General features: G+C 43.5%; 1 non-coding gene across 1 annotated transcript; it reads left to right on the top strand.

Annotated features, from left to right (window-relative positions):
- The first annotated feature begins 22,856 nt into the window (after positions 1-22,856).
- Positions 22,857-23,065, top strand: LOC123925417. The gene has a single exon (XR_006815003.1). It is a non-coding gene; the product is annotated as a small nucleolar RNA U3 (small nucleolar RNA).
- The last annotated feature ends 2,355 nt before the right edge of the window (positions 23,066-25,420 follow it).

Genomic DNA, 25,420 nt, shown 5'->3' on the forward strand with positions numbered 1-25,420 from the left:
ATCCTAACTAATAGCATCACTTCATTCTGGAGTCTCCACAGCCCCTATCAACTGGTCCTCAACCACGCACCCCTCTTAAGTCTGGGAGGGACACCTGGCTGGTTCAGTTGCTGGAGCGTGCAACTCTTAATTCCAGGATTCTTCATTTGAAAACCATGTTGGGTATAAAGATTACTCAAAAAAATCTTAAAGTCTTCCGGGGGCTCCAGGTGTGATGTACACATGCTTGGGCCAATTCTTTCCTTTTTCATCCTTCTGAAGGATGTCTGTTTACTCATAAATCCTTTAAGAGAGGGTCATCACATGATCACCACCATTGGTGTCCCCTGCAACAGGCTGCTGGTGACCCCTGCTCTTATCGAGTCCATCGTGGGAGGTAGCAATGGTCCAGTCCAGCCTTCACTGTGAAATGCATCTACCTTTCATGCAGAGAGGGAGAGTATGTCTTTTTCCATATTCCCTGTCATCAGCCTTTGGCCCAGATACCAAAGCACTCAATCCATCAGGAGTTACTACTCCTCCCCACCACATCAACGTGTACAAAATATATGCGGGGGAGATTAGGACACCAGCCACTGCTAGATGTTCAGTGGAATGCCAGACTCGAAACAACAATTTAGGATTATTTGGATCAGTCTTCTACACTAGCTTAAATTTTGCTGGCATCTCTGCTTACCAGTTTTGCTGAAGACAGACTCCTAGAAATTAAATGAATAATACTCTTGGTAAATTTTGACAAACTTTCCAATATTTCCCAGTATTTCAGTGAGCAAATCTTTCAATCTTCCTCTGAGAAGCCAGTACTAAAACAGGATTAAATGTGCAAGAATATTGTTAAAAGAAGTGAGAGACACTGAGGAGTTAGAGAAGGCTGGAAGGGCTATCAGACCATGAGGCAAATCTGATCCTGAGTGAAGGAGAGAGGAGGAAAGTGCAGGATGGAAGCATCCTAGACTGCCTTGGAGCCTAAGGAAGGTTTGAAAAAGCTGTCATGGAGTCCTGTAGTCAAAGACAACCAACACTCTTAGAAGAAAATAGAGGGGTAAGTCTTCATGGCCTTGGATTTGGGAATGGATTCTTAGATATGACACGAAAGTCCATGCAACAAAAGAAAAAATGAATTGAACTCATCAAAATGAAAAAAACTTTGTACATCAAAGGACGTTATCAAGAAAATAAAAAGACAAGCTACATAATGGGAGAAAATACTTACAAATTACATATCTGATAAGGGACTTGTATCCAGAACATATAAAGAACACTTACAATCCAACAATAAAGAGATAAACAACCTGATTGAAATATGAGCAAAGCCTCTGAATAGACAATTTTTCAAAAAAGATACACGAATGGCCAACCAGCATTTGAAAAAATGCTCAACATCGTTGGTAATTAGGAAACTACAAATCAAACTCACAGTGGTATACCACTTCACACCCACCGGGACGCCTACAATTAAAACAACAACAGTGGAAAATAACAAAAGTGTTGGGGAGAATGTGGAGATATTAGAATCCTTGTACACTGCTGGTGAAAATGTAAAAAATGGTTCAGCTGCTATGGAAGATAGTTTGGTGGTTTCTCAAAAAGTTAAGTATATAATTAACATATAACCCAGCAGTTCTATTCCTAGGTATATACCTCAAAGGACAGAAAACAGGTACTCAAAACAAATGCATGTACACACAAGTTCACAGCAGCGCTATTCACACTAGCTCAAAGGGAGAAACCATCTAGATGTCCACCAGCAGATGATCAATCAACAAATTGTGGCACACACAGACAACAGGATGTGATTCGGCCATGAGAGGCTATCTACTGTATGACTCCATTCGTATGAAATATCAAGAAAAAGTAAATCCATAGAGATAGCAAGTGGACTGGTGATTTCTGGGGGCTAGAGGGAAGGAGGAATGAGGAGCAATTGTTTAAGGGACACCGGGCTTCCTTTGGGGGTGAGAAAAACATTTTGGAATTATGAGTGATGGTTGCACAAAATGTACCAAGTTGTCACTGAATTGTTCACTTTAAAGTGATTAATTTTGTTAATTAGTCTGAAGTCCCCACTTCCAAAAACCATCACACTGGAGGGGCAAGTTCCAACAAATGAATGGGGGGCGGAGACAAATATTGTCTACCGCCTCTCATCATTTCTCATGTTCTCCTTTATATCTCCCAGGAAAGATTTGTAGTTAATCATTTGCCAGATTAATCCTACATGTTTCTTGTTAAGATTATACCTACAGGTGTGCGTGCATATATGTTGGGGAGGAAGTTGTTTCTAACACAAATAGATTTGTTCTCATTGTATGCTCTTATTATTTTTGGTACAAAAATACTCTTCATTAAAACAATTTTATTTTTTTTTATTTTTTAATTTTTTAATTTTATTTATTTATTTGACAGAGAGAGATCACAAGTAGACAGAGAGGCAGGCAGAGAGAGAGAGAGGGAAGCAGGCTCGCTGCTGAGCAGAGAGACCGATGCGGGACTCGATCCCAGGACCCTGAGATCATGACCCGAGACGAAGGCAGCGGCTTAACCCACTGAGCCACCCAGGCGCCCCCATTAAAACAATTTTAATCCTTTTATTATTTTTTACTGAAATATGATGGGCATATAACACTCTGTAACATTAAGATATATAACAGGTTGTCAATTGAATACATTCATATATTGCAATATGAGTCCCACCGTAGTATTAGCTAATACTTCTATAATACCGCATAATTATCTCTCTTTGTGTGTGTGTGTGTGGTGAGAATATTCAAGATCCAGTCTGTTAGCAACACTGAAATATATAATAGAGAATTGCTGACTAAAGTCACTATACTGTGCCTTAGCTATCAGCAGCTCACTTGTCTATTTTTTTAAGTCTAGTATAATTAATTAAATAAGCCTTGGCTGTACAATAGTGATCCAACAATTCTATATATTACTTAGCACTTCTCATGGAAAGTGTGCTTTTAATCCTCTTCCTCTATTTCACCCCTTCCGCCCACCCACTTCATTTTTTATATATAACCTATAACGCCACCTGGGTGCATTATTTTATTAATTTTGATAGTTTTTTTTCAACTCTTGCATTTTCTAAGTGGAAATTACACTATCTAATATAATGATAATGTTCCTTCTCCATTCCAATAGTTGTGTTTTTGTTTCCAGGGCAGCCATGAACAGACACATAGACACAATTACACATTTCCAAGAGCACCATTCACATAGACTGATACAAATCATATTCCTCGGAGTTGTACAATGTAGTGTGTTGGCGGTATCCAATTTTCCAACAGTGTTGGCCAGAAATTTCAAAACAGTGTTGAATAATAATAGACCTTTGCTTACTATTCCTGGTCTTGATGGGACTATAAAGATACTGTTGATGGGCATTTGAGACAGCATGGAATAGTTGTTTGACATTCATCTAGGACTTTGCCAATATCTTCCACTATTCAACACAGTCATGCATATCATTAGCTCTCCCTTTGGTTCATGTCCTACTTTTTTAGGTCTACCATTACTGTTTCCATCCAAGGTCCTGATTAATAGGGTTGAACAGGTCATGGTCAAGGACAGAACCTTATGGCTTGTCAGTGGAAACTTCCTTCCATGCAGACTTTGTTTTTACCTACCTAGAAAGCCTTCTTTCTACACTCTGTTGTTTTGGTAATAGCATCACATTTTCTTAGGAGAACTATCCTCCCTCATTCTCTGTGGTCCTTTGTATTAATCACCTTGTCCCTGCCCCCTTTCTAGTCTAAGCTTGGCAACTGAGACTTTCTTTCTGGGGATTCTGAATCCTGAGCAGGGACAGAGAATGGAAAATGGTTAAAGCAGAGTCATTTCCTGGACTGAGTCCTGAAGATAGTGCCCTTTAGTTCCTGCTGCAAGATCCTTGGCACTTTTTTATTCCTTTCTTACCTGAGGTTTAACTTTCCAATTCTTTCTTTAATTCACTAGCCATCCAATAAACTCCTCTTTTGCTAAGCTAGCCATAGTAAGTTTCTCTAGTTTGCAAGCACAGAATCCTAAACAATACAATATTCTCCACAAATAATTATGAATGAATGGATCCAGTAATTAATGCTCTTTGGGTACAGTTGGTCATGCAGCTGTGAATTTGCCTGACAGTGCAATTATTAACAGTCATCTTGCCTTTAAGAACATCACAAGCACCTTTGCTGAAACCTACATACCTTGCATCAGAGCCATCCTCGTGTGGTCAGCTTAAAAGTCATACCTAAGAGGAAATGATACTAGTCCCACAAAGTGAGGGTGGTCAGCCACTGAGAATGCAGGGCTCCTCTCCTGTTGACAGTTGACAAGGTTCACTACCCACAGTGGAATATATAAGGGCAGTACCTTGAACCTTGTGCATAAAAAGGAACCACTAAGGGGAGCGTGGGTGCTTTAAGCTAAGTGGCTGACACTTGATTTCTTTTCTTTTTTTTTAATTTAAAGATTTTATTTATTTATTTGACAGAGAGAGACAGATCACAAGTTGGCAGAGAGGCAGGCTGGTGCTGGGGGTGGGATGCAGGCTCTCCGCTGAGCAGAGAGCCAGATGCAGGGCTTGATCCCAGGACCCTGAGATCATGACCTGAGCCGAAGCCAGAGGCTTAACCCACTGAGCCACTCCGGTGCCCCTGATGCTCTATTTCTGCTCTTGATTTCATATTCTGTGCTCAAGTGGAGTCTGCTTGAGGATTCTCTCTCCCTCTCCTTCTGCCCATCCCCCAGCCCACGCACATCCTCTTTCTCTCTCTAAAATAAACAAATCTTAAAAAAAAAAAAAGAAGAAGAGCTTCTAAAGGCACACACCCCAGGAAGGGTGATCTGATGGGGCTGGTTAAGAAACAAGAAGAGGTCTGATCACCACATCAGATGAGACATTGAACAGGCCCAGATACTTATAGAAAAATAAATATTTCAAAATATTGATATTGAAAAAGCCCAGGTATTTATTTACATCACCCCTATTTTCAAAATGGTCACATCCCGTATGATTCTTGGGTTTCTTCTAAAACATAAGCACAGTTGGGCAAGAGTGGCTTCTTTTTTAATGAAAAGTGAAATAAATAAATAAATAGTGACCGTTCCAGGCACAGAATCCCTATTGTCTCCCGTCCTTGTTCTAGTCTGCCACCAGTCAATAAAAAGCAGAAAGTCCTGCAGATAATCCACACAAGGTTCTCCAAGCTGGCATGGGCTCAGTATTCTTTGTCCTGAATCGGTCCCGGAATATTAGAGCCATTATGTTTTATGTTGAGAACTTCAAAGGCTTCTGGCTACAAGACAAAATAAAATAAGTTAAGGGAGAAAGGGCAGAAAATCAGCAGTGATTTGAAGAGGAAGGAAGTAGAGTTCATATTATGAAACTCAATATTTATGGAAGGAAGAGAGGGGAAAAGAGAGGAAGGAAGGCAAGAAAGATGGCTATAAAGCAGACAGGCAGAAAAAGGAACTGAATGAAGAAAACTAATATGTATTGAGGGTCAGGTCTGATTCTGAAACCAGTGCTTTCTACTTTTTTTTTTTTTACCCTATCTTTTTTGTAAAAGCTTCAAAACAATATCTCCATAAAGTCATGCAACCTTATTTTATACATGAGAAAATGAAGGCCTGGACCAAAGAGTTAAGGAGAGATATATTTAGGATGGGTGCCATGGGTACAGGTATGCCTAAGCCTTCAGCTGATCAGTATAAATTAAGAAGACCAATAGCCCCTACTGCAAACCCCTTTGAGAGGCCTGTCTTAGTCCATTCAAGCTGCTAAAAAAAAAACAATGCTAACAGAGCAGGTGACTTATAAACAATAGAAATTTATTACTCCTCGTTCTAGAGGCTTGAAGTCTAAGACCAGGGTGCCGGCAAGGTAGAAATCTGGTGAAAGCTCTCTTCCCAGTTGCAGACCACCAATGTCTCATTATATTCTCACATGGCAGAGAACAGAGAGGAAGCAAGATCTCTAGTGACTCCCACTCATGGGGTCTCCACCCTTATGACCCCACCTACTCTAATTATGTCCCAAAGACCTCACCTCCTAATACCAACCCACTTTGGTGGGGGGAGGGGGGAGGGGGCGTAAGGCTTCAACATATGAATTTGGAGGAGGACATAAACATTCGATCCATAGGAAGTCCCCAATTTAACCACATCTGCTGCTCATCTAGTATCTTGGGGCAAAGGTACCCAAGAACCCATAGTGCAATCTGGTCTCTGAATACCATCTCCATGATACCGAAACACACCCACTTCCTGGGATAACTGGGGTATCCTTCCTAGCTGATAAAACAAGCAGGCAAAACTTGGTTTTTTTCCCCTTTATCCATATCAAATATTGTGACCAGGCGACACTTAGTGGATTTAACACACTGAAACATTAGACCCTTGTAAGTAATCCAGGACGAACGGCTCTGATAACACTGTACCCTATTCAGTCTTCCTCCAGCTAGGTGTGGGAATCTCTGCACATTTGGATCTTGCTGGTTTTTTTCTCTACTATAACTAGAAAAGCGTGGGGGACAAAGAGACTCAAGGATGATGCCATCAACAAATAGGACATCCCAGTCGTGCAAAGAAAACACTGTTGCCATAGTAATTGGATTCTCCTAAAACTCTCTTCTGCTTCTCAGGTCACTGAGACTCCTGTAAATAAAATTAGGGCTCAGGCAATGGCGTTCCCTAGAATAAAGTACTGGAAAAGAGGAGTAGGCTGAAGTTTTTTTGCTTCTCTGTCTCTAGGCCAATCACCTGGGGATCCCAGTGAACTACCTAGCTCTAGCCAGCCTTAGAGGCTTGAAGTCTAAGACCAGGGTGCCGGCAAGGTAGGAATCTGGCGAAAGCTCTCTTCCCAGTTGCAGACCACCAGCACTAAAGGGACAGAACTTGGAAGAAGCTGGGGTCAGTCCTTGCAAGGGCCCCCATTACCCTCGTTTCTGGTAGATCAGGATATACCTCATTCATCACTCATGCAGTCTTCCCAAGGAATTCTACTGGTAACAGCACACACACTGCTGACCGCAGAACCATGTGAGACCTCTGCGCTCTCGGCAGCTGGCCTTCCCAGGTCTTGAATTTACTAGCAGAACCAGTGGTGACAACAGAAAAACCCGACTGCGCTTTAGTGACCTAGTTCTCATCTTTCATGACCACAAAGCATGTCATCCTTCTACATCAATCACCACATTGGTCCGGGGCCCTGACTGCTCCCAGTGAAGACAGTCAGTGCCCATCTAAGTGGAGTCAATTTCTACAAGGAAATGGGTGGCTCATCCTGAAACCCAACGTCATCCCCATCTTTCCTTATGCGAACTCTTGGTTTGGGGGAATTTGTGCTCCCTTGGAGACCCAGCCCATCTTCTGGGACAGAGCAAGATACAAGACAGGCAGGCTCTGCTGGTCCCTTCAGCACTGGCTGAGAGACACAGTGTTTGGCAGTTCGGACCTGGCCCCTCCCAATCTCAAGGCCGGCAGATGTTGCGTCGGTGCGGTAGCCTCTGCCACCAAAGCCGGAGGTGGGGATCTAATGGCTAAGTCTTGCATTTTTCTACAAGATTTTCGACAAGCTTTCTACAAGAAATCTATCTCCTTTTTTTCCTCCTCCTTTGTGCCCTCTTCCCCCAGAACTGGCTTTATTAACAGAAAGAGTCCAAGAGGTCTCCTGGCTTTCTCCTGTGGTCCAACCCCCACCCAGAGCCTTTCACGGTAAAAGACACTGCCGTCATTTGCTACGTCTGTTCTATTTGCCAGACTCACTGCCTTACACATCTTCCTCCACTGACCCCAGCAGCTTCTTAACCCCAACATGCATACCCACGTTCAGATGCACTTTCATAACTATGACATGAAAGTCTCTGCAGCTCTCCGCATTGGCCAAGACCTTTTTGGAGCAGCTGATCACTGGCAACTTTGAAAGCACAGATGACTTGGGACTTTGTAAAGTTCACCAATGCAGAGGTGTGTTTTAGCCACAGTTCCAATCCTCCTCTCTGGGAGCTGTCCTTGTACTTCTGGAAAAAGACCTTACATCTTGATCCTTTGTGGCTTCCGCTAGAGCTGGGGACCTCTGCTGAGTTGTTGGCCTTTTGCTCCCTTGTTCCAAAGGCCTCTGCCAGAGCTGCAGGGCCTGGCTGGGCCTGTCAACAACCATTATCAGCCTGAGTAGACCTTCTCCTCCCCTCCTCCTCCTTCTTCTTCTTTAAGATTTTACTTTTATTTATTTGACAAAGAGAGAGCACAAGCAGGGGAACAGGCAGGCAGAGGGAGAAGCAGGCTCCCCACTGACCAAAGAGCCCAGTGTGGGCTCTATCCCAAGGCAAACTTCAGGGGAGCTCCACAAATGTACCTCAAACTTTCCTGGGAGAAGGCAGATACAGAGGAGATTTTAAAGGGCTACCAACGGTCCCTTCTTACTCCTGGGCTGATACCTGAATGAGTCCCTATCTCACAAGGATGCCTTCACTGACCAGCCTTGATGTCCAACCCAGCTGGAACCCTTGAGCCCTTTGGGGGCAGTGACTAAGTCCTCTTACCACCCTCCTGTTTCTTGTCTTGCAGGCCACCAAGGAAAAGAACGTATCTCCAGGGCGCCTGCATGGCTTAGTCGGTTAAACATCTGTCTTGGGCTCAGGTCATGATTTTAGGGTCCTGAAATTGAGCTCCTGTGACTTCCAGCTCCCTGCTCAGTGGGGAGTCTGCTTTCCCTCACCCTCTACCCTTCCCTCCTTCCCCTCCCGCCCCCCCCGCCCCCCTCCCCGCTCAACACCCCCTTCTGCTCTCTCTCAAATAAATAAATAAATAAATAAAATTCTGACAAAATAATAAAATCAATTGAACCTTTATTTTCAATTAGTTATAATGCTCCTTGTGTGCTAATTAAAGGGTGACTTACAAACATTAACTCATTAACTCTGGCAGCCACTTTGACCTCACCCCTTCCCTAGAGGATGAGGTGAGTGCTTGTCCCAAATGAGCCATGCAAGACTCCCTTCCCTTGAATTTGGAATTAGAATCAAGAGATTCCAGTTCTTTCTGGGTGCCCAGACCTGTAACATATCAACTTGGCAGCCACTGGAGGCAATTTTCCACCCTGTACATCAAAACAACAGAAAAAGCCAGCGTGCAGAGAGCAAAAGAAGAATGGAGAAAAGCAGAGGTGAGAGGCAGAGAGAGGCCTCAGGTTCAAACTCCAACTGCCAGCACATCCCCAAGGGCAAGATGCATCCAAGCCTGGGGATGACTGGCCCATTCCCAGATCTTCACAGCAAACCCCCATGATTTGCATAGGATCGTTTAAGTTGGTTTATGTTTGAAAGACAGTAAGATAATGTTTGCTACTGAAAGCCAATCTACAGACTTTCTTTCTAGCCAGGAGAGCCATTTATTGGCACTCATGTAGAATAAATGTTTCTCATTGCCACTGTAAAGAGACCCTTATATTTACACGTAACATAAAGATTTAGACAGAAGTTAGGACGCGTTCCATGAGAGCTGACGCCTGGACTCTTTCTTGCCCTTTTCAGTAGAAGCAAATGAGAAGCTAGAAGCAAAAAAAACCTCTGGGATAAAGTTGACAAGCAAACCAGGCTTAAGCTCTCCGGGAGACCAAGACTGGGGTCTTGCCCAGGGGCCTGCAGGAGGGGGTAGGGTAGAGGTGAAAAGCATATGACCATGAAGGTCATAGAGAGGTGAGAATCCGAGGGAAGTGGCGAACTTGAAAGCTACTTAAGCACATGGCTGTAACTGTCTAGAACAGACAACGTCCAAAATACAGTCAGGGAGGGCGCCTGCGTGGCTCCGTGGGTTAAAGCCTCTGCCTTCAGCTCAGGTCGTGATCCCAGGGTCCTGGGATCGAGCCCCACATCGGGCTCTCTGCTCGGCGGGGAGCCTGCTTCCCCCTCTCTCTCTGCCTGCCTCTCTGCCTACCTGTGATCTCTGTCTGTCAAATGAATAAATAAAATCTTAAAAAAAAACAAAAAACAAAATACAGTCAGGGAAGCAAGCGTCAGCACTGGCCCTCAGACAGACGCTCTACTTCAGTTCATGCGCTCAACATCCGCAAAGACATGACTCACTTCTTCATGTATCCTTTCTCTACTTACTGTCAGGTCAGAAAATCAAACCAGAACATGGGTAAGCCTGAGCTGATTCACTGGAGAGAAGGACTAGCGGTTGTCGGGAGAGAATTCCTGTGATTTGTGGGGAGTTCTGAGACAGACTGGATCAAGGAGGGGTGAGAACTTGGAGGTGGGTTCTGAGGGCACGGCTCCATGGAACAAATCCTTGGTTCCTTCCCCCTTCTCTGTTGTGCCATCCAGAGCATGGACTTAGTCCTTGACCCTGGATGTTTCATGCATTTGTCCAACCAACACTTACTGGCTGTCGGCTATGTACCAGCTATCTACAGGCACCAAAATCAGACGGAGAGGGCACCATCTTTTTATATCAACCCATTCTGCATTGATCCAGGAGGCAAGACCCAAAGAGAATGTCCATGGAACAATCATAAGAGCTGTACTTCTGTTCCTGGCCCCGGGCTAAGCACTTTCAGTGCCTGACTTCGTTTCAGTGCATAGGGACCCTACAGAGAGGCCACTGCTGTCTCCACCTTATATCCGAGATCACCGAGGTTCAGAAAGAAAGGCTAACTCCCTCAAGGTCACACAGCTAGCTGCAAACAAAACCCAGATTTGGACACAGACAGCCCGACCCAACAGCCTCCCAAACCCCACATTATCGCAGAGCCATGGTAAGGCAGGAGTCTCACCGGATAGAGTGAGGCCCCCTTCAGAAGGAACTAGGTGGAGAGAAACCCTGGACCCCGCCAGAGGTCCCAACCTTCACGATTCAGGCAAATACCCACTGAAATGCCAAGCTGGACCCCTCGAAGGCCGATTGTTTGCTCTCTTTGCAGAAGATGAACTGCGTGGTTCATCCATCATGGGCAGACCATGGCGCCGGCCACTGGCTCCCTGTGCCTAGGCTTGTCTCCATTTAACAACATTTAGATTTTAGACTTTCCCTAATTAAGAAAGGTTCCCACCAGCAACAGCAAAAATCCTCACCACCTCTTTCATTATCTTGGCTTTTCTTCCTCTTAATTACTATTGAGCTCCTGGCTGATTAAATTAGTTTTTGAGGTCCTTTCTGAAATCTTGGGGAAATTATCTAAAAATCATGAAATCAATTCCCTTACGCTGTTTTAATCTTTTATGCCCTAGACTCAAAGAAGGATGGGCAGACAAGTGCAGGCCCTCTGAGAAGTGTGCAGCCCTACACTGCTTGCCAGCCTTCTAGGGCCTTTGTGGACCATCTGGGTCAATTTCCTTCCAAGTAAATGAAATGCAAATAAAAATTCCAGCAGTTTTTCAGCTGCCGGCTGCCCAGCTGATTAGCATGACAGAAGCTGGGAGATGAGGCCTGACCCGGTGCACTTCCCCTCATCTCATTAAGTTGTAACTGCACCACGGCTGCATTCACGGTGTTTATTGACGCTGAAAGGCGTCTTTATCCAAAACTAGCTAAATTCACATTCAGAGTTTTTACTTGGAAGTCTTGCCTGCTCCAGCATCCACATGAAAGTGAACCTATTGTGGCTGGCTCATGTGTCCTGCTGATTTTGAAACAATTTGGAGGTTTCCCAAAATTGTTTATTTCACAAGTGTGTATCCCTCCGTCCTCCTCCCCCAGCCTCCAAATGCTCAGGGGCATTTGGAGGTAGGGGTGAGCGTGGGAGGAATTCCTAAAGTCAAGTTCTGTGGCTGCTGGGCAGTGAGGGTGTGTGAGAAGGCTAGAGGTCTGGAAGATTCCCAGATCTGGAGGTACCTTGTAGCCTGAGCCTGCCACTGCTCACAAGGTCCTTGCAAAGCTCGCTTCTCCGCGCACTGGCTTCGCAGAGACCGCTGGCCAGGCGCCCGGTTTCCCAATCACATCTCCTTCTTTTTCAAAGCATTTGAAGGTCTGGGTCCTTCCACTACCTGTGTCTGTTAAGCATATATGAAAACATATCATGACAGTAGCCTACGTGTCCTGTGGGGGTCCTCATGCTGGGAGAACCGAGGACGAGGATGGACTGACCCTCCTCCCGTTTGCATTTGAATGTCTGTAGAAGATCCACCCTGCTTCACTGGAGATAAGGGACATTTATCTTTGGAAACTGAGAATGAAAGCAGAGGAGATGAAATTCAAGAGAGCGGGAAGAAGTCATTTTAATTTGTGATTCTCTGGTTGTTCCCACCGCATGAAAAATTACGGTCAAAACCCTACGTCTCTGACCCTGTTGGGATTGTAGCCAGGGAGAGGGCTTTGAAATCGAACATAATGGATAACCTGGGTGATGCGTGACTTTTTTTTATATGAAGGTAAAGTCTGAAGCTTTTTTTTTCTTTTTTTCCAGATTCTGGTTAGCATTTAACCAGTGCCCTGGGTGTGCATGGATTTCTGTGGGCTAAATGGGTTGGTGCCCTTCAGCACGTGCCTGAGACTACCAGCGATCCAGAAAAAATCTTCTAAACCAGTAAACACTACTGGACTTGCCGCAATGATTTACAGTCTACGAAACTGTCTTAATCTTATGCTCATAAGCTCTATGCTAAGTGTTAGCATAGTCAACAATTTCCATTAAAATCTTTTCCTACACTGCTCTCTTGTAGGGCTAGTTGAATAACTCAGCATGTTGGTCACTTGGTAGGTTGGCTCAGATTTCCCCCATTGTGAAGGAAAACATGTTGTTTCCTTTTCTTGGGGGCCAGCAGGAGGGTGTGGGCGGAGCAAGGGTTGAGGGACCATCGGTAAGGACCATGGAGAAGTGCTGTCAGATTGGCTCAGCTTGCTAAGCTACAGATGTTCACGCATCCTGTGAGGCTTCTAACTGTCCAGAAGCAAAGAGAGCAGCAGGTTCAACAGAAGGAAAGGGCTGGCCCAGCCCGGGTCACCTTCCTGAGGCCGCAGTGTAGGACTGTTAGGTGGGAGAGTCAAGGCAGTGTCTGATGGGCAATTGCAGATTATAAATGGGCTGGAAAACCCAAGCGGGCTTGCCTGACTGAGTGCATGCTGCCTTCCAGAAACTAGCCAGAACCCATAACATTAAATGTGCCATTTCAGGGGCGCCTGGGCAGCTCAGTTGTTAAGCGTCTGATTTAGTTTCAGCTCAGGTCATGGTCTCAGGGTCGTGAGATCGAGCCCCTGTAGGGCTCTGTGCTCAATGCAGAGTCTGCTTAAGACTCTCTCTCCCTCCCTTCATCCCCTGTGTGCTCTCTCTCTCTCAGATAAATATATCTTTTAAAAAACAGTTTAAAGGTTCCATTTTATTAAGGTGCCATCTGACAACACACCCTCTCCTCTGTTCCTCACAACAACCCTGCTAGTCATGCGCGGGCTGCCCCATTTCACAGAGCAGAAGACTGATGCCCAGCTAGCCCCTGTGCTGCCTACGGCCACAAAGCTGAGGCTGGAAGCAGCTTCTCACGGACCCCAGAGTCCATCGTCTTTCTGATGCACTTTCCTGTCTTCTCCATAACACAGATACCACACCTTTCCCCTTTCTGGTTCAAATGTGGAAATGTGGGTCAATTCTGTACCCTCAGAGAGGTAAGACCATGGATGGTGGGAGCTGCACGTTTAGCAAACTCGTGGGCATATCTCTTTGATGCGGTCTGCCCCGGGCTGTGCTGCCTAACTTGACGTCCAACCAGGCAGAGAGCAGACGGTAGTTCACTAGAAAAAAGAATAAAGGCCCCTTGATGCCGAGGATTGCTGTGCCCCCAGTAGGGACACGTAGCTTGGTCCAAGACTTCAGAACCATAGATCAGCTTCTCTGCTCTTCTCTGCAAGCCAGGCCATGCCAGGAACCCAGCTGGCCAGGCCACAGCTCTGTTACTCTCACATACCTGACCGCCTCTGTGGAGCATGACCAGCAAGCCTGTGGAGGATGACCACGGCTGACTCTGAGGAGACCTGTCTCCCCATCATGGATCTGTGAGAGCCATCACTCATCATGTCCTCAACGGTAAGAATTGGTGGTTGTCCCATTTTGGATGATAGGAAGCGATACTATATAGAGGATACATTTTCTCATTTATCTAATAACGACAGATTGACCACATGCCAGGCACTCTCCTCAACACTGTAGAACAGTCTTGTGGAACCAAAAAATAGAGGATATAGGTACTGGGTCTAGAAACAGCTGGTCTGATCATCGAGAAGCTTGCTAGAAAAGTAGAATCTTTTCTAGAACCCCAGTCCTACTAAATCTCAATCTGTATTTCCCAAGCGATTCCTATACACCTTAAAGTTTAAGAAGTGCCGAGATAAGAGGATAAAGGAAGAATTTTTCCTCAAGAGTTTTAACTCAAGTGATACTATACACATATGAGTTCTGAGCAAACTTGGAGCTTCTTCTTTTTTTTTTTTTTTAAAGATTTTATTTATTTATTTGACAGCGAGAGAGAGAGAGATCAAAAGTAGGCAGAGAGGCAGGCAGAGAGAGAGAGAGGGAAGCAGGCTCCCTGCCGAGCAGAGAGCCCGATGCGGGGCTCGATCCCAGGACCCTGAGATCATGACCTGAGCCAAAGGCAGAGGCTTAACCCGCTGAGCCACCCAGGTGCCCCCTCTTTTTTTAAAGATTTATTTATTTTTATTTGAGAGAGAGAGAAAGCACCCACGTAAGTAGGAGCAGGGCAGGGGTGGGGAGTGGAGGGAAAGGAAGAGAGAGACTCTCAAGCAGACTCCCCGCTGAGCGGGGAGCCTAGCCCAGGGCTCAATCCCAGGACCCTGAGATCATGATCTGAGCTGAAATCAAGAGTTGGACCCTTAGTTGATTGAGCCACCTAGATGCCCCAAACTTGGAGCTTCTTGAATTTATGTTTCCTTTGTGCCTGGTAGAAAGGTTTTCCAAAACTCTTTAAAGTTCTTTATCCCTTTCAGGCCTTGATGAGTACAACAAAGCTTTTACCCAACTACATCTGAGCAAAAGTGGGAAGCTAATGTTTTTTGAGTGACTTCAAATGTGCACTAGGATTTATCTCAAGTCATCTCCACAACAGTCCTATGACATGGGTATTTTTGTTGCCATTTCTCTGTTACAAGTTCAAAAAAACCCCAAAAACCTAGTATTGAGAAGAAAAAACTAGACTCAGAGGCACTCACTAATAGTAGCAGATCTGAGACTCAAACTCCTATCTCCCTGACATCAAAGTCCACACTTTGTATGGACTATGTATGTAGTCCCCACTCTGTATGAGGCTGACTCAGCTGCCAAGCACAGCAAAGTAAACTTAAAATGGGTCCAAATCATATATGTAACTATGCTTTTATCTGGAAAGAAAATGTTTTAAGGCTACATAAAAACATTCCAAGTCATCTGTGTCTTTCTACCCTTAACACTGTCGCACGGAAATTCTACCAAGCAATTAAGAAGTATAGTATTTTCAAACTAACTTATTAAAATATAATTTGATGGAGAGATGAGAAAAGGTTGCTTCCTGACATTTGCCAGGGCGTATAAAAAGAATATCCAGGCTGCAATGTACATTACATCCAAGGAAATGACAATTTATTCTTTCATAAAACACTTAAGGACCCTGATTCCACCATTTTGCTTAAATTACAAGTTAGAAAGTTTCCCCATCTCTCTCTCTATTTTTTTTCTCCCTGTGTCCTACTATTTACCCCAACAACCTCCCCAGTTCCCAGTACTACCTGGTATTTCCTGGTCTCGGGAAGATCCCAATCCAGAAAACCTCCAGTCTTCCTTCCACTAAGTAGCTAAGGGAACAAAATATGCTCTCCCTCTTTCTCCTCATCCCATCTAAACTCCTGTTCAGTATCAATGCAAATTTCTCAGTTAAGTGCTGAAGAAAAATTAGGCTCACTAAATTAATTCCCTCTAAGGTGTGAAAGATTGATAGCCCCTAAACCTCCTATAGTTATTTGCATTTTAAAGGATCGTAAGCACCCAACTGAATATTTATGTGAATTTCAAGCTAGGGAAGAAGAGATTTTGTTTGCTTTGTTTTGCTTTACCATGGGATCAACTTGGAACCTGTCCTATAAAATGTTAGGTCTTATTTATAATAATCGCTTCATTGGATTAGTTAATCCAAAGGGCCTGCAGTATTATTCTCACAGTCAGATCCCTAATGCTATGCTGAGCCCTGCTTTGGGCAGAGCAACCTGTTGAGACCCTGGAAAATCTAGAACTAGACGGGGAGTTCAAGGTCCATCCTGCCTTGCTCCATCCTTGCCTGAATCAGAGAGAAAGTCCCCCAAATAACCAGTGGGGCTACCCGAGGCCACTTCTTTTTTTTTTTTTTTTTTTTTAAAGATTTTATTATTTGACAGATAGAGATCATAAGTAGGGAGAGAGGCGGGCAGAGAGGGAGAGAGGAGGAAGCAGGCTCCCTGCCAAGCAGAGAGCCCGACGCGGGGCTCGATCCCAGGACCCTGGGATCATGACCTGAGCGAAAGGCAGAGGCTTTGACGCACTGAGCCACCCAGGCGCCCCCCGAGGCCACTTCTTTGGCGGCATTTAGCAAGATGGGGAATGAGATGAACTCTTGACTTTTCTAATAGTCTTCCTGCTCCCTGCCCTCCTGCTCCTCGTATATTCTGCTAAGGCCCCATAACCCTCTGAACTGTGGACTCAGTTCCACTTCCACTTTTTTAGGGAATAGAAGGAATCCCTGATGAGTTACACGTTGAAGAACAATGCTCATTTGTTTTATCGTTGCTTTCATCCATTTTCAGAGCAGTTCCCAGTTGACAAGCACTGTGTCAAGTGTTTAATCCTTACATCAAAACTACAGAGAAAGTATCATTTCCTCCATTTTAAGACGGCAGAAGTGAGACTCGGACAGGTCAAGCATCTTAGCCAAGCCCCTACAGCCAGTACAGCACAGAGCTGTATTGCAAATCTACATCCGACTCCCAAGTCCCAGGTCTTAGCTGCTACCTCCAGTGTATATACTAAAAGGGATATAGTGTCTTAGAGTCCCTTCCTAGGCAGGGCCGACTTCTCCATTAAGCACAGCAGGTCCAGTATCCGGAAGCCACAGTACTTCTAGGAACTCACGAAAATGTTTTCATTGTTTTTAACATCAGAAGAAAAAATGAACTTCTAGTTTGAAAAAAAAATGTTTTACTATGTGTTAATATATTCACCTTTATCCCAAATTTTTTTTGCCCACAAAAGCAAAAGCGCCCAGGGCCCATGGAAGTCAAAGATAGCCCTGCTCAGAGGTTACCTCGCCAGCAGTTTCTGCTGTTCCGCTGCCCAGATCGCTGGCCACAAAGCCTCAGAAAAGGATGGCATTGTTATCTCTAGTGTCAAAGAGGAGCAGAAGAGCAGAGAACCCAAGTAATTCTCTCCAAGTCCTGAGGTTGGAGGAGGCAGCTTGGCTGATGTGGCAGACGGTGACCCAGCAGATGACTGGAGCAAGTTAGCTTTAGGGCTATCAGATTGGCCTACACAGGATCCCTCTTGGGTGGAGACTGGAAGAAGACCAGAACTTTGCACCCCTTCCTCACCCACCCACCCCAGGCCAATAGGTTTTGCCCTGTTCCATGATTCCCCGGGACCGGGGGTTCTCACCATCAAGTTATATATAGACAATGGGACGAGTAGACTCTTTGCCAGCAGATCTGAACCAGTCGTAGGTCAGAAGTGTTTCCTGCCCCTTGAAGATGCTGGGGCAGGTGATGATTGGTCACCTAAGCCAGATTCTCATCGGCTCGCCCCCTGGCACCCAACCAGAGAGGGGTCCCTTTAGGAATTCCACATGCTTTGGCTTTCTTCCAGGGGGAAAAATCCTTTGATGGTTCCAGCAGCCTGGCAGTTGCCACTGAGAACTCTTGGCCAACAAGAAGGGATTTTCATGCAAACAAACAATAAACTCTGGCCTGGAAAAAGCCAACTTGAGCCCAAACCATTCGTCCTGTATTCCTTTCTCTCTTTCTTTAACCTAAAGGACACTGTTCCAAGTTACAACGGCAGTTTCCAGTGGTGTATAATAAGAGCTGCAGAAATCAGGGTGATGTGACCACAACTGGTTCACTAACAATAATTCTCCCATAAACTATTTATGTGAATACACCCTACTTTCCATGAACCTCACTTTAGAGAGCCTCACGTGATCAGGTCAAGATTTTACAAGTTGAATGATAGGTTAAATATACCAGTGGGATGGCTTTTTACCAGAATTCAGAGATGATTCCTATTGCAAGTTCAGGACCTTTTTAAGGGGCTCATAACCTTATGACCCCCAATTTTTACGTTTTTTATGAACCTGTATTTTAGTATATTAAGTTTTCTTTAAATTGAACACAAGCTATTTGTTAGTTTCTTGAGTTCAGTGCTGGACTCTAACCCAACACCAAATAAAATACTAGGATGAGGTTCATGAAAATGAAAACAAAAACCAAAACAAAACAAAAAAACTGTCTCAGGGATAGAAACTGAAACCTTTGAGGAGAAGGTAATACAATTCTATTAAGTAACAAAGAAAAAAAAAAAAAGCCAAAGCTAGCATCCTGTACTTGGACAGACTTCTGGAATATTCCCTAGAAGCTATCTTGTCCTTAAGTTGTTTGTTCATATGTGGCACAGATTCAGGTGAGAGCAACCTGTGCTGTGGTGACAAAAACATTGTTATTTAGATGGAGCTCCTGGGTGGCTCAGTCATTAAGCAGGCTGCCTTTGGCTCAGGTCATGATCCCAGGGTCCTGGGATCGGGGTTCTGGGATCCAGGTCCTGGGATCGAGCCTCACATTGGGATCCCTCCTCAGTGGGAAGCCTGCTTCTCCCTCTCCCACTCCCCCTGCTTGTGTTCCTTCTCTTGCTGCATCTCTCTCTGTCAAATAAATAAATAAAACTTTTTTTAAAAAATTGCTATTTGGAAAATAGAATACCCTGTCAGATCGCCTGATTCATTGATCCATTCAACAACTTTTATTGGTTACCTACAAATTGTCAGGCACTCGAAGAAGACAGACTCGTCCCTGCCCTTTGGGAGATTACATTCTAGAGAGGGACAGAAGCAGATGGAGTCAGGCTGGTCATTGAGACAGACAGTGCCTCACACACTTGGGCTACATTAACTATTAGTTAGACAGATAACAAAAATCCATTCTCCAAGGCTCTGGGATGGCAGCGAGAAGGGTGATGGACATACAGCCCAACCTGTAGGCAGGAAAACAGAGGCTGTTCTCTCCTTTGTACTACTTGATTCTTGGTCTCACACTATGTGCCATTATCATAACTCTTTGAAGCAACTCTCATCTACATGTGACAGAAGATGACATCGAGGCTGAATAATATTGAGTTTTTGACAAAAGTCACACAGCTAGCAAGTTGCGGAGCCAAATTCAAACTCAGATATGACTGACCTTAAAGGCTCAATTGTGTTTAATTTTTTTCATATTAGTTTTAAAACGTTTTAAAATTTTTATCAAAGTTGATAGAGACACCATTCATTGAATCAATATATTTCATCGAGGCTGAAGACATACCCTATGCCCCCCTGCTCCACTTCCCCTTCCCTGTAACAATTTTAAATTCTTTTAGCTGAATTATATGTATATTTGTATCACTAAAAAACATATTCATGTAGCTCCTTTTGAATTTTGCAGTCTTAGGTATTATCACCTGAACTCCCCCTTGAGAATACAGATTTCAACCTCTTTTCTTCTACCCTCCCAATATAATGTTTTAAATACTTTGGCTATAAAACTTAGTGTTTGCATTGTTATGACAAGGCAGAATGGCAGAGTAAGGAATTTGGTAAGCCAGTTACAAGATTTGGGTCGGTGGGAGGAAAGCAGTCCATAGACACTTTCTCTGAGGGGGTTCAGATGTTGAACTTCACAAAGACCTCAAAGTAGTTACTATAAATACATTCAAACAAATAAAGAAAATCATATTTAAAGAATTGAGTAAAGTATAATTACAATGATTCATCAAAGATAGAATACCAACGTAAGAGCCAAAACTCATTAAAAAAAAAAAAAAAGAAAGAAAGAAACAAGTGGAAAATCTGGACTTGAGAATTGAAATAACTGAAACTGGAAGATGAAAGCCTCAAGAGAAAATATGAGGGGCAAAAGAAGGAATCAGTAAACTTGAAGATAAGATAACAGAAATTATCCAATCTGGAAAACAGAAAGAATAAAGAAAAATGATCAGAGTCTCAGAGACCTGTGGGAAACCATCAAGCATCACAACACTTGCATAGAATTCCAGAAGGAGGGGCATCTGGGTGGCTCAGTCGGTTAAGCATCCAACTCTTAATTTTGGCTCGGGTCATGAGTCTCCTTGGAATTCTCTTGCCCTCTCCCTTTGCCCTTCCCCCTGCTCATTCTCACTCTCAAGTAATTAATTAATTAATTAATTAATAGAATTCCAGAAGGAAATGGGGAAATGCTCTTGAAGAAAGGATGGCTAAAAATTTCCTAACTGAAGAAAAACATGAATCCACCCATCTAAGAAGCTTAAAAAAAAATTATTATAACTTGAAAGATCTACCCAGAGTTGTGCATTAAAATTTGCTTATATTTATGAGTAGAGGATGAAAAGCAATTAGAACCTTTCAACATAAGGCTGAAGGTTGTACAGTCTAAGTCTTCTACATTGGGCTGTTCTGCTTGTGAGGCCGCTAATATCAATAGTTTTATGTCTGTGTGTGTGTTGGAGTCTCACATAGTCTACTAGAGGATCACATCTTGGCTACAGGTACTCTGGCATCTCGTCTCACGACTATGGGCTGACCCGTTGCCTCCAATCTACACATGTGTCAGATAATAAGCCTCCTGTCTCCACCAGGACTGGGGCAGGGAAGTCCTCTGGCTCATCACGTGACAGACCCCACAAGTGCTCTGCAAACAGCTTTCAACAAATCCTTATTGGTTTGGTTCCCTCTTCACCCCCATTTGCAGGTGCCACTGGTTCCTGAGATTTGGGGACTCACCAATGTAAAGTGGGCTGTTGCTTGTCTCCCCCAATTAACTGCAACAGGTTTAAATGTCTTCCACTTGCTAAATCACTTACCATTCTTTCTTGTGCTTTCTGGTTCTTAAAATGTGATCGCTTCACCTCCCCCTTCTACACTCCCTATCCTTACATCTCTATACATCAACAAATCCTTGTCGTACTTTTGCTTTTTTCTTTGTTGTCTTTTTAGAGGGATTTTTGGCCGAGACTGGAATCTGTTGTTGGATCAGTCTTCTTTTCCAGAGCATCTGAGTGGTAACTCAAACTGTAATACAAGCCACTCAGATGTGTAAACAAAGGTGTCGCCTTCTAAATCGCAGCAGGCCTTTATAAGAGCAGTGATTATCTTTGTTCAAATAAATGGTGGGGAAATACAGAAGATCTGCAAGATGGAAAATAAAAATTTAAAGAACTAGGGCATGTGGGAACAAGGCTGAAACAAGTAAAATCGTTTAAAATGTCAAGGTGGGGACACCTGTAGAACAGTCTAGTTTTATGGGCATGAGGTTCTCAGAGTAGGAGAGCAGAAATGTGAAGACATGATGGTACGTAGCTTGGAAACGCCATTGACACTTGCTCTGTGCTGAGATTTTGGCATCTGCAAATAAGAATATTAATAGCCCCTTCTTTTTGCTATGAGGGTCCATGAGAAAATACATCACAAGGATCTGCCACATACAGTTCCAGGACCCCAAAGGCCCTTCCAAATCTGACATTCTGTATTTTTAAATTTTAACCCTCTTAATAAGTGCATAGTGGTACCTAATTGTGGTTTTAATTTGTGTTTCCCTCCTGGCTCAATAAAATTGAGCTTCTTTTCATGCGTTTATTTGACCTGATGTCCTCTTGGGTGATGTGTCTCTTCAAATTGTTCCTTTAAAAAATTGCCATAATAATGGTTGACATTTATTCCAGCAGACTTTTTTTTTTTTTTTGCCTTCTATGTATCTTACTAAATATGAGTATGTCTATGTGTGTATCTTGGGTATAGTCTATTTATGTGTAAGTTTATATATCTATAGTTGTGTGTCTATATCTTTGACATCTATGTCTGTGCATATAAATTTACTTTTTAAAAATAAACAGTGTGGTATCCTATTATCTAAGTGGAACATACCTTATTCAGCTAGTTCTCTCCAGAGGAATTTTTAGGTTGTTTTCAGTTTTCTCTACCACCACGACTACCACTACCACAAACAGTCCTATTGCTAATATCTTCATACATGTATCTGGGTGCACTGGTTTGTGTATTTCTGAAGAATAATTTAATACAAGTTCAACTGCTGAGTCACACATTTTAAATTATAATAGAAAACACCAAGATTGGGGCACCCGAGTGGCTTAGTCAGTTAAGTGTTCTTCTCTTGGTTTCAGCATGGGTGGTGATCTCCTGGTCATGATCTCAAGGTCATGGGATCAAGCCCTTCTTTAAACTCTGTGCTCAGTGCAGGGTCTGCTTGGGATTCCCTCTTCCTCTGCCCCTCCTCCAGGTTGCATGCTCTCTCTCTCTCTCTTTCTCTCAAAAAAATAATAAATAAAATCTTTTAAAAAAAGGAAAAGAAAAGAAAACACAAAGATTTCTTCCAAAAAGTTATCAGTTTTTTTTACCTTTTCATTTTAGTTTAAGCACTTTTCATATACAGAAGTATTGAATATTTGTGAAATCGGCTGCCACTCCTGTCATTGAATATTTTTACCTTTGTTGTTCCACAGACTTTCTCAATCAGCAAGATCACAGAATATTCACCCGTAGGTTTTCTTCTAGTATTAGGATGGACACCGAAGCATGATCAAGGGTTTGCTAAGAAGACAACTGGATACTGCTAGACCAGAAAGAAATTAGCAACGACTCAGTTAAAATATTCCCTGATTTAAGACTATACTATTAGGGATTGTTTCTATAATTTGCTACTAGAGAAGGTTCTCTAATCATGTCAAGAACCCAAAAACCATAAGGCAGAAGTGCAGTTCTCTTCTGAGCATGAAGCTGGCTCTAGGTGTTGTTTTTGGCACTGCCTTCTGCCATCATAATGGTTCTTCTCCCTTAGGACAGTAAAAGGGAGAGGACATACTCTGAGTGGTTTCTGTTGTTTTGTTTTGTATTTTAAGATTTTATTTATTTATTTGACAAAGAGAGAGAGATCACAAGTAGGCAGAGAGGCAGGCAGAGGGGGGCGGGGAGCAGTCTCCCTGCCGAGCAGAGAGCCCAATGCAGGGCTTGATCCCAGGACCTGAGCCGAAGGCAGAGGCTTAACCCACTGAGCCACCCAGGCGCCCTTGTTTTATTTTTCTAAAAATTCCCTGATTTGACACACTGAGGTTAAAAAACAGATGAGCCCAATAGCTCTCACGGCCCATTTTTGCTCTCTGAGGAAACACCATGAAGGTTAATCCTTTGTAAGTGATATGAAGTGCCTCACATCTCCCCACCATCTCCCCAGCCCCTCGGACCCCTGTGTTCCAGCCAAACTGTTGTGCTGCAGTCTCCAGAAAATCTATATATTCTTTCTCATCACCTGATTTTCACACACACCCCTAATTCTGGTTGGGGCATCATCTTTCTGATTATAGATTATTCGATCTGGTCTCAGTTCAAGCACCCCTTGCTCCGGGTAGCCTTTAGGACCAGCTCCTTTCCACCCACCCCCACAGACACATGCAGGGGCGCACGTGCACACACACACACACACACACACACACACACTCACTCAGTCTGAGTGTTGTACCCCTTCTATGTGCTTCAAAACCACTCCTCACCTGCCCACCACAGCACCAATCCCACTGTATCATACATATTTTTCTCTCAGGACTGTCTTCCTCAAAGCAGTGAACTTCCATGAGCATGTCTGTTTTGTTATCTCCTTTGACTTACACAGCACCTGGCACACAATAGTTACCTGTAAGTGTTTCAATATTCGTTAAATACGTGAATGAAAAAAAGTAAATGAACCAAGACTGATATAACTTATATTATAAATTCTTGTGTGAATTACTATATTTAGTTAATCCTTCTTCAATAGATAGCACAGAAATAAACTCAGTTTTGACTTTATGAGAAGTATAAAATCTGAATAAACTTGTAATTGGTGAAGGACTATTAAAATGGCTATATGAAGGGCACCTGGGTGGCTCAGTGGGTTAAAGCCTCTGCGTTCGGCTCAGGTCATGATCTCAGGGTCCTAGGATCGAGCCCTGTGTTGGACTCTCTGCTCCGCGGAGAGCCTGCTTCCTCCTCTCTTTCTGCCTGCTTCTCCGCCTACTTGTGATCTCTGTCAAATGAGTAGGTGAAATCTTAAAAAAAAAAAAAATGGCTATATAAAAAAACCATTTGCATTATTGTGCATCTCTATTTGTTGGACTTATTTTATCAAAATATAGACTTGGGACTGCTGCTTCCAGCCGAGATGGAAGAATAGAACCAGATCTACCCTCTCAACTAAAACCACTCGTCTGCTTCCACTACCCCAAATTAAAAGATAAAATGTTTCAAACAGTGATTTTCAAGATATTGGACATTGGGCAATAAAGAACAGTAGCCCTCGAAAGACAGAAAAAAAAAACCCAATAAGGTGAACTCTATGACTGCCCCAGATTACTACCATAAGAGGGTATTGAGGCCATAGCCCAGGGAAAGGAAGCCAAGTGGAGCCCTGTGGATTCCTGAGTTGAGCAGACAGACCTAAAAGTCTGGGGAAACCAAGATTGCAGGAGTTCATAGAGAAGAAAATAGCCTAGAGAAAAGACCTAGAAATCTGCAGTGGATTCCCTTGACTATTCAGAATATTGATCAACATAGACATCTAAGGAAACTACATGAAGTTGGGGAAAGAACTATCCAAAAGGATGAGATAGAATAACACTAATCTCATCACACTATAGTTTTCAGTACCTACACAAGGCTGGGAATAGTACTTGCTCCCACCAGCAGAGCTGGAAGACCCCACAATTCTCAGGGTGTTAGGTGAACTATTCTGAAGGGTCTCGTTCAGTAGTAGAAAATGGTTGCCTTTTGACTAAGCATGACTATGGCCCTGCCTAATGGATCTTAAAAGCAAGACTCAAAAGGACCAAACTATTTACCAGTAACTTAACTACATTCCAAAACAATGCTTGAGAATACTTACAGTAACACAAACATATCCAGCACACAACAAGGAAAAATTTACAATGTCTGACATCTGGTCAGAGATTACCAGGCATGCAGCAAAGCAGAAAAATATGATCAACAGTGAGAAGAAAAAATCAATTAATCAAAACCCACCCAGAATTGACACAAACACTAATATTAGCCAAAAAGAATATTAAGACAATTATTATAATTGTATTCCATAATTCAAAAAGTTAAGTAAGGGGGCACCTGTATGGCTCAGTCTTAAGTGTCTGCCTTCAGCTCAGGTCATGATCCCAGGGTCCTGGGATTGATCCCCACACTGGGCT

The sequence above is a fragment of the Meles meles genome, chromosome 14 (genome assembly GCF_922984935.1).
Source record: "Meles meles chromosome 14, mMelMel3.1 paternal haplotype, whole genome shotgun sequence".
NCBI lineage: Eukaryota > Metazoa > Chordata > Mammalia > Carnivora > Mustelidae > Meles > Meles meles.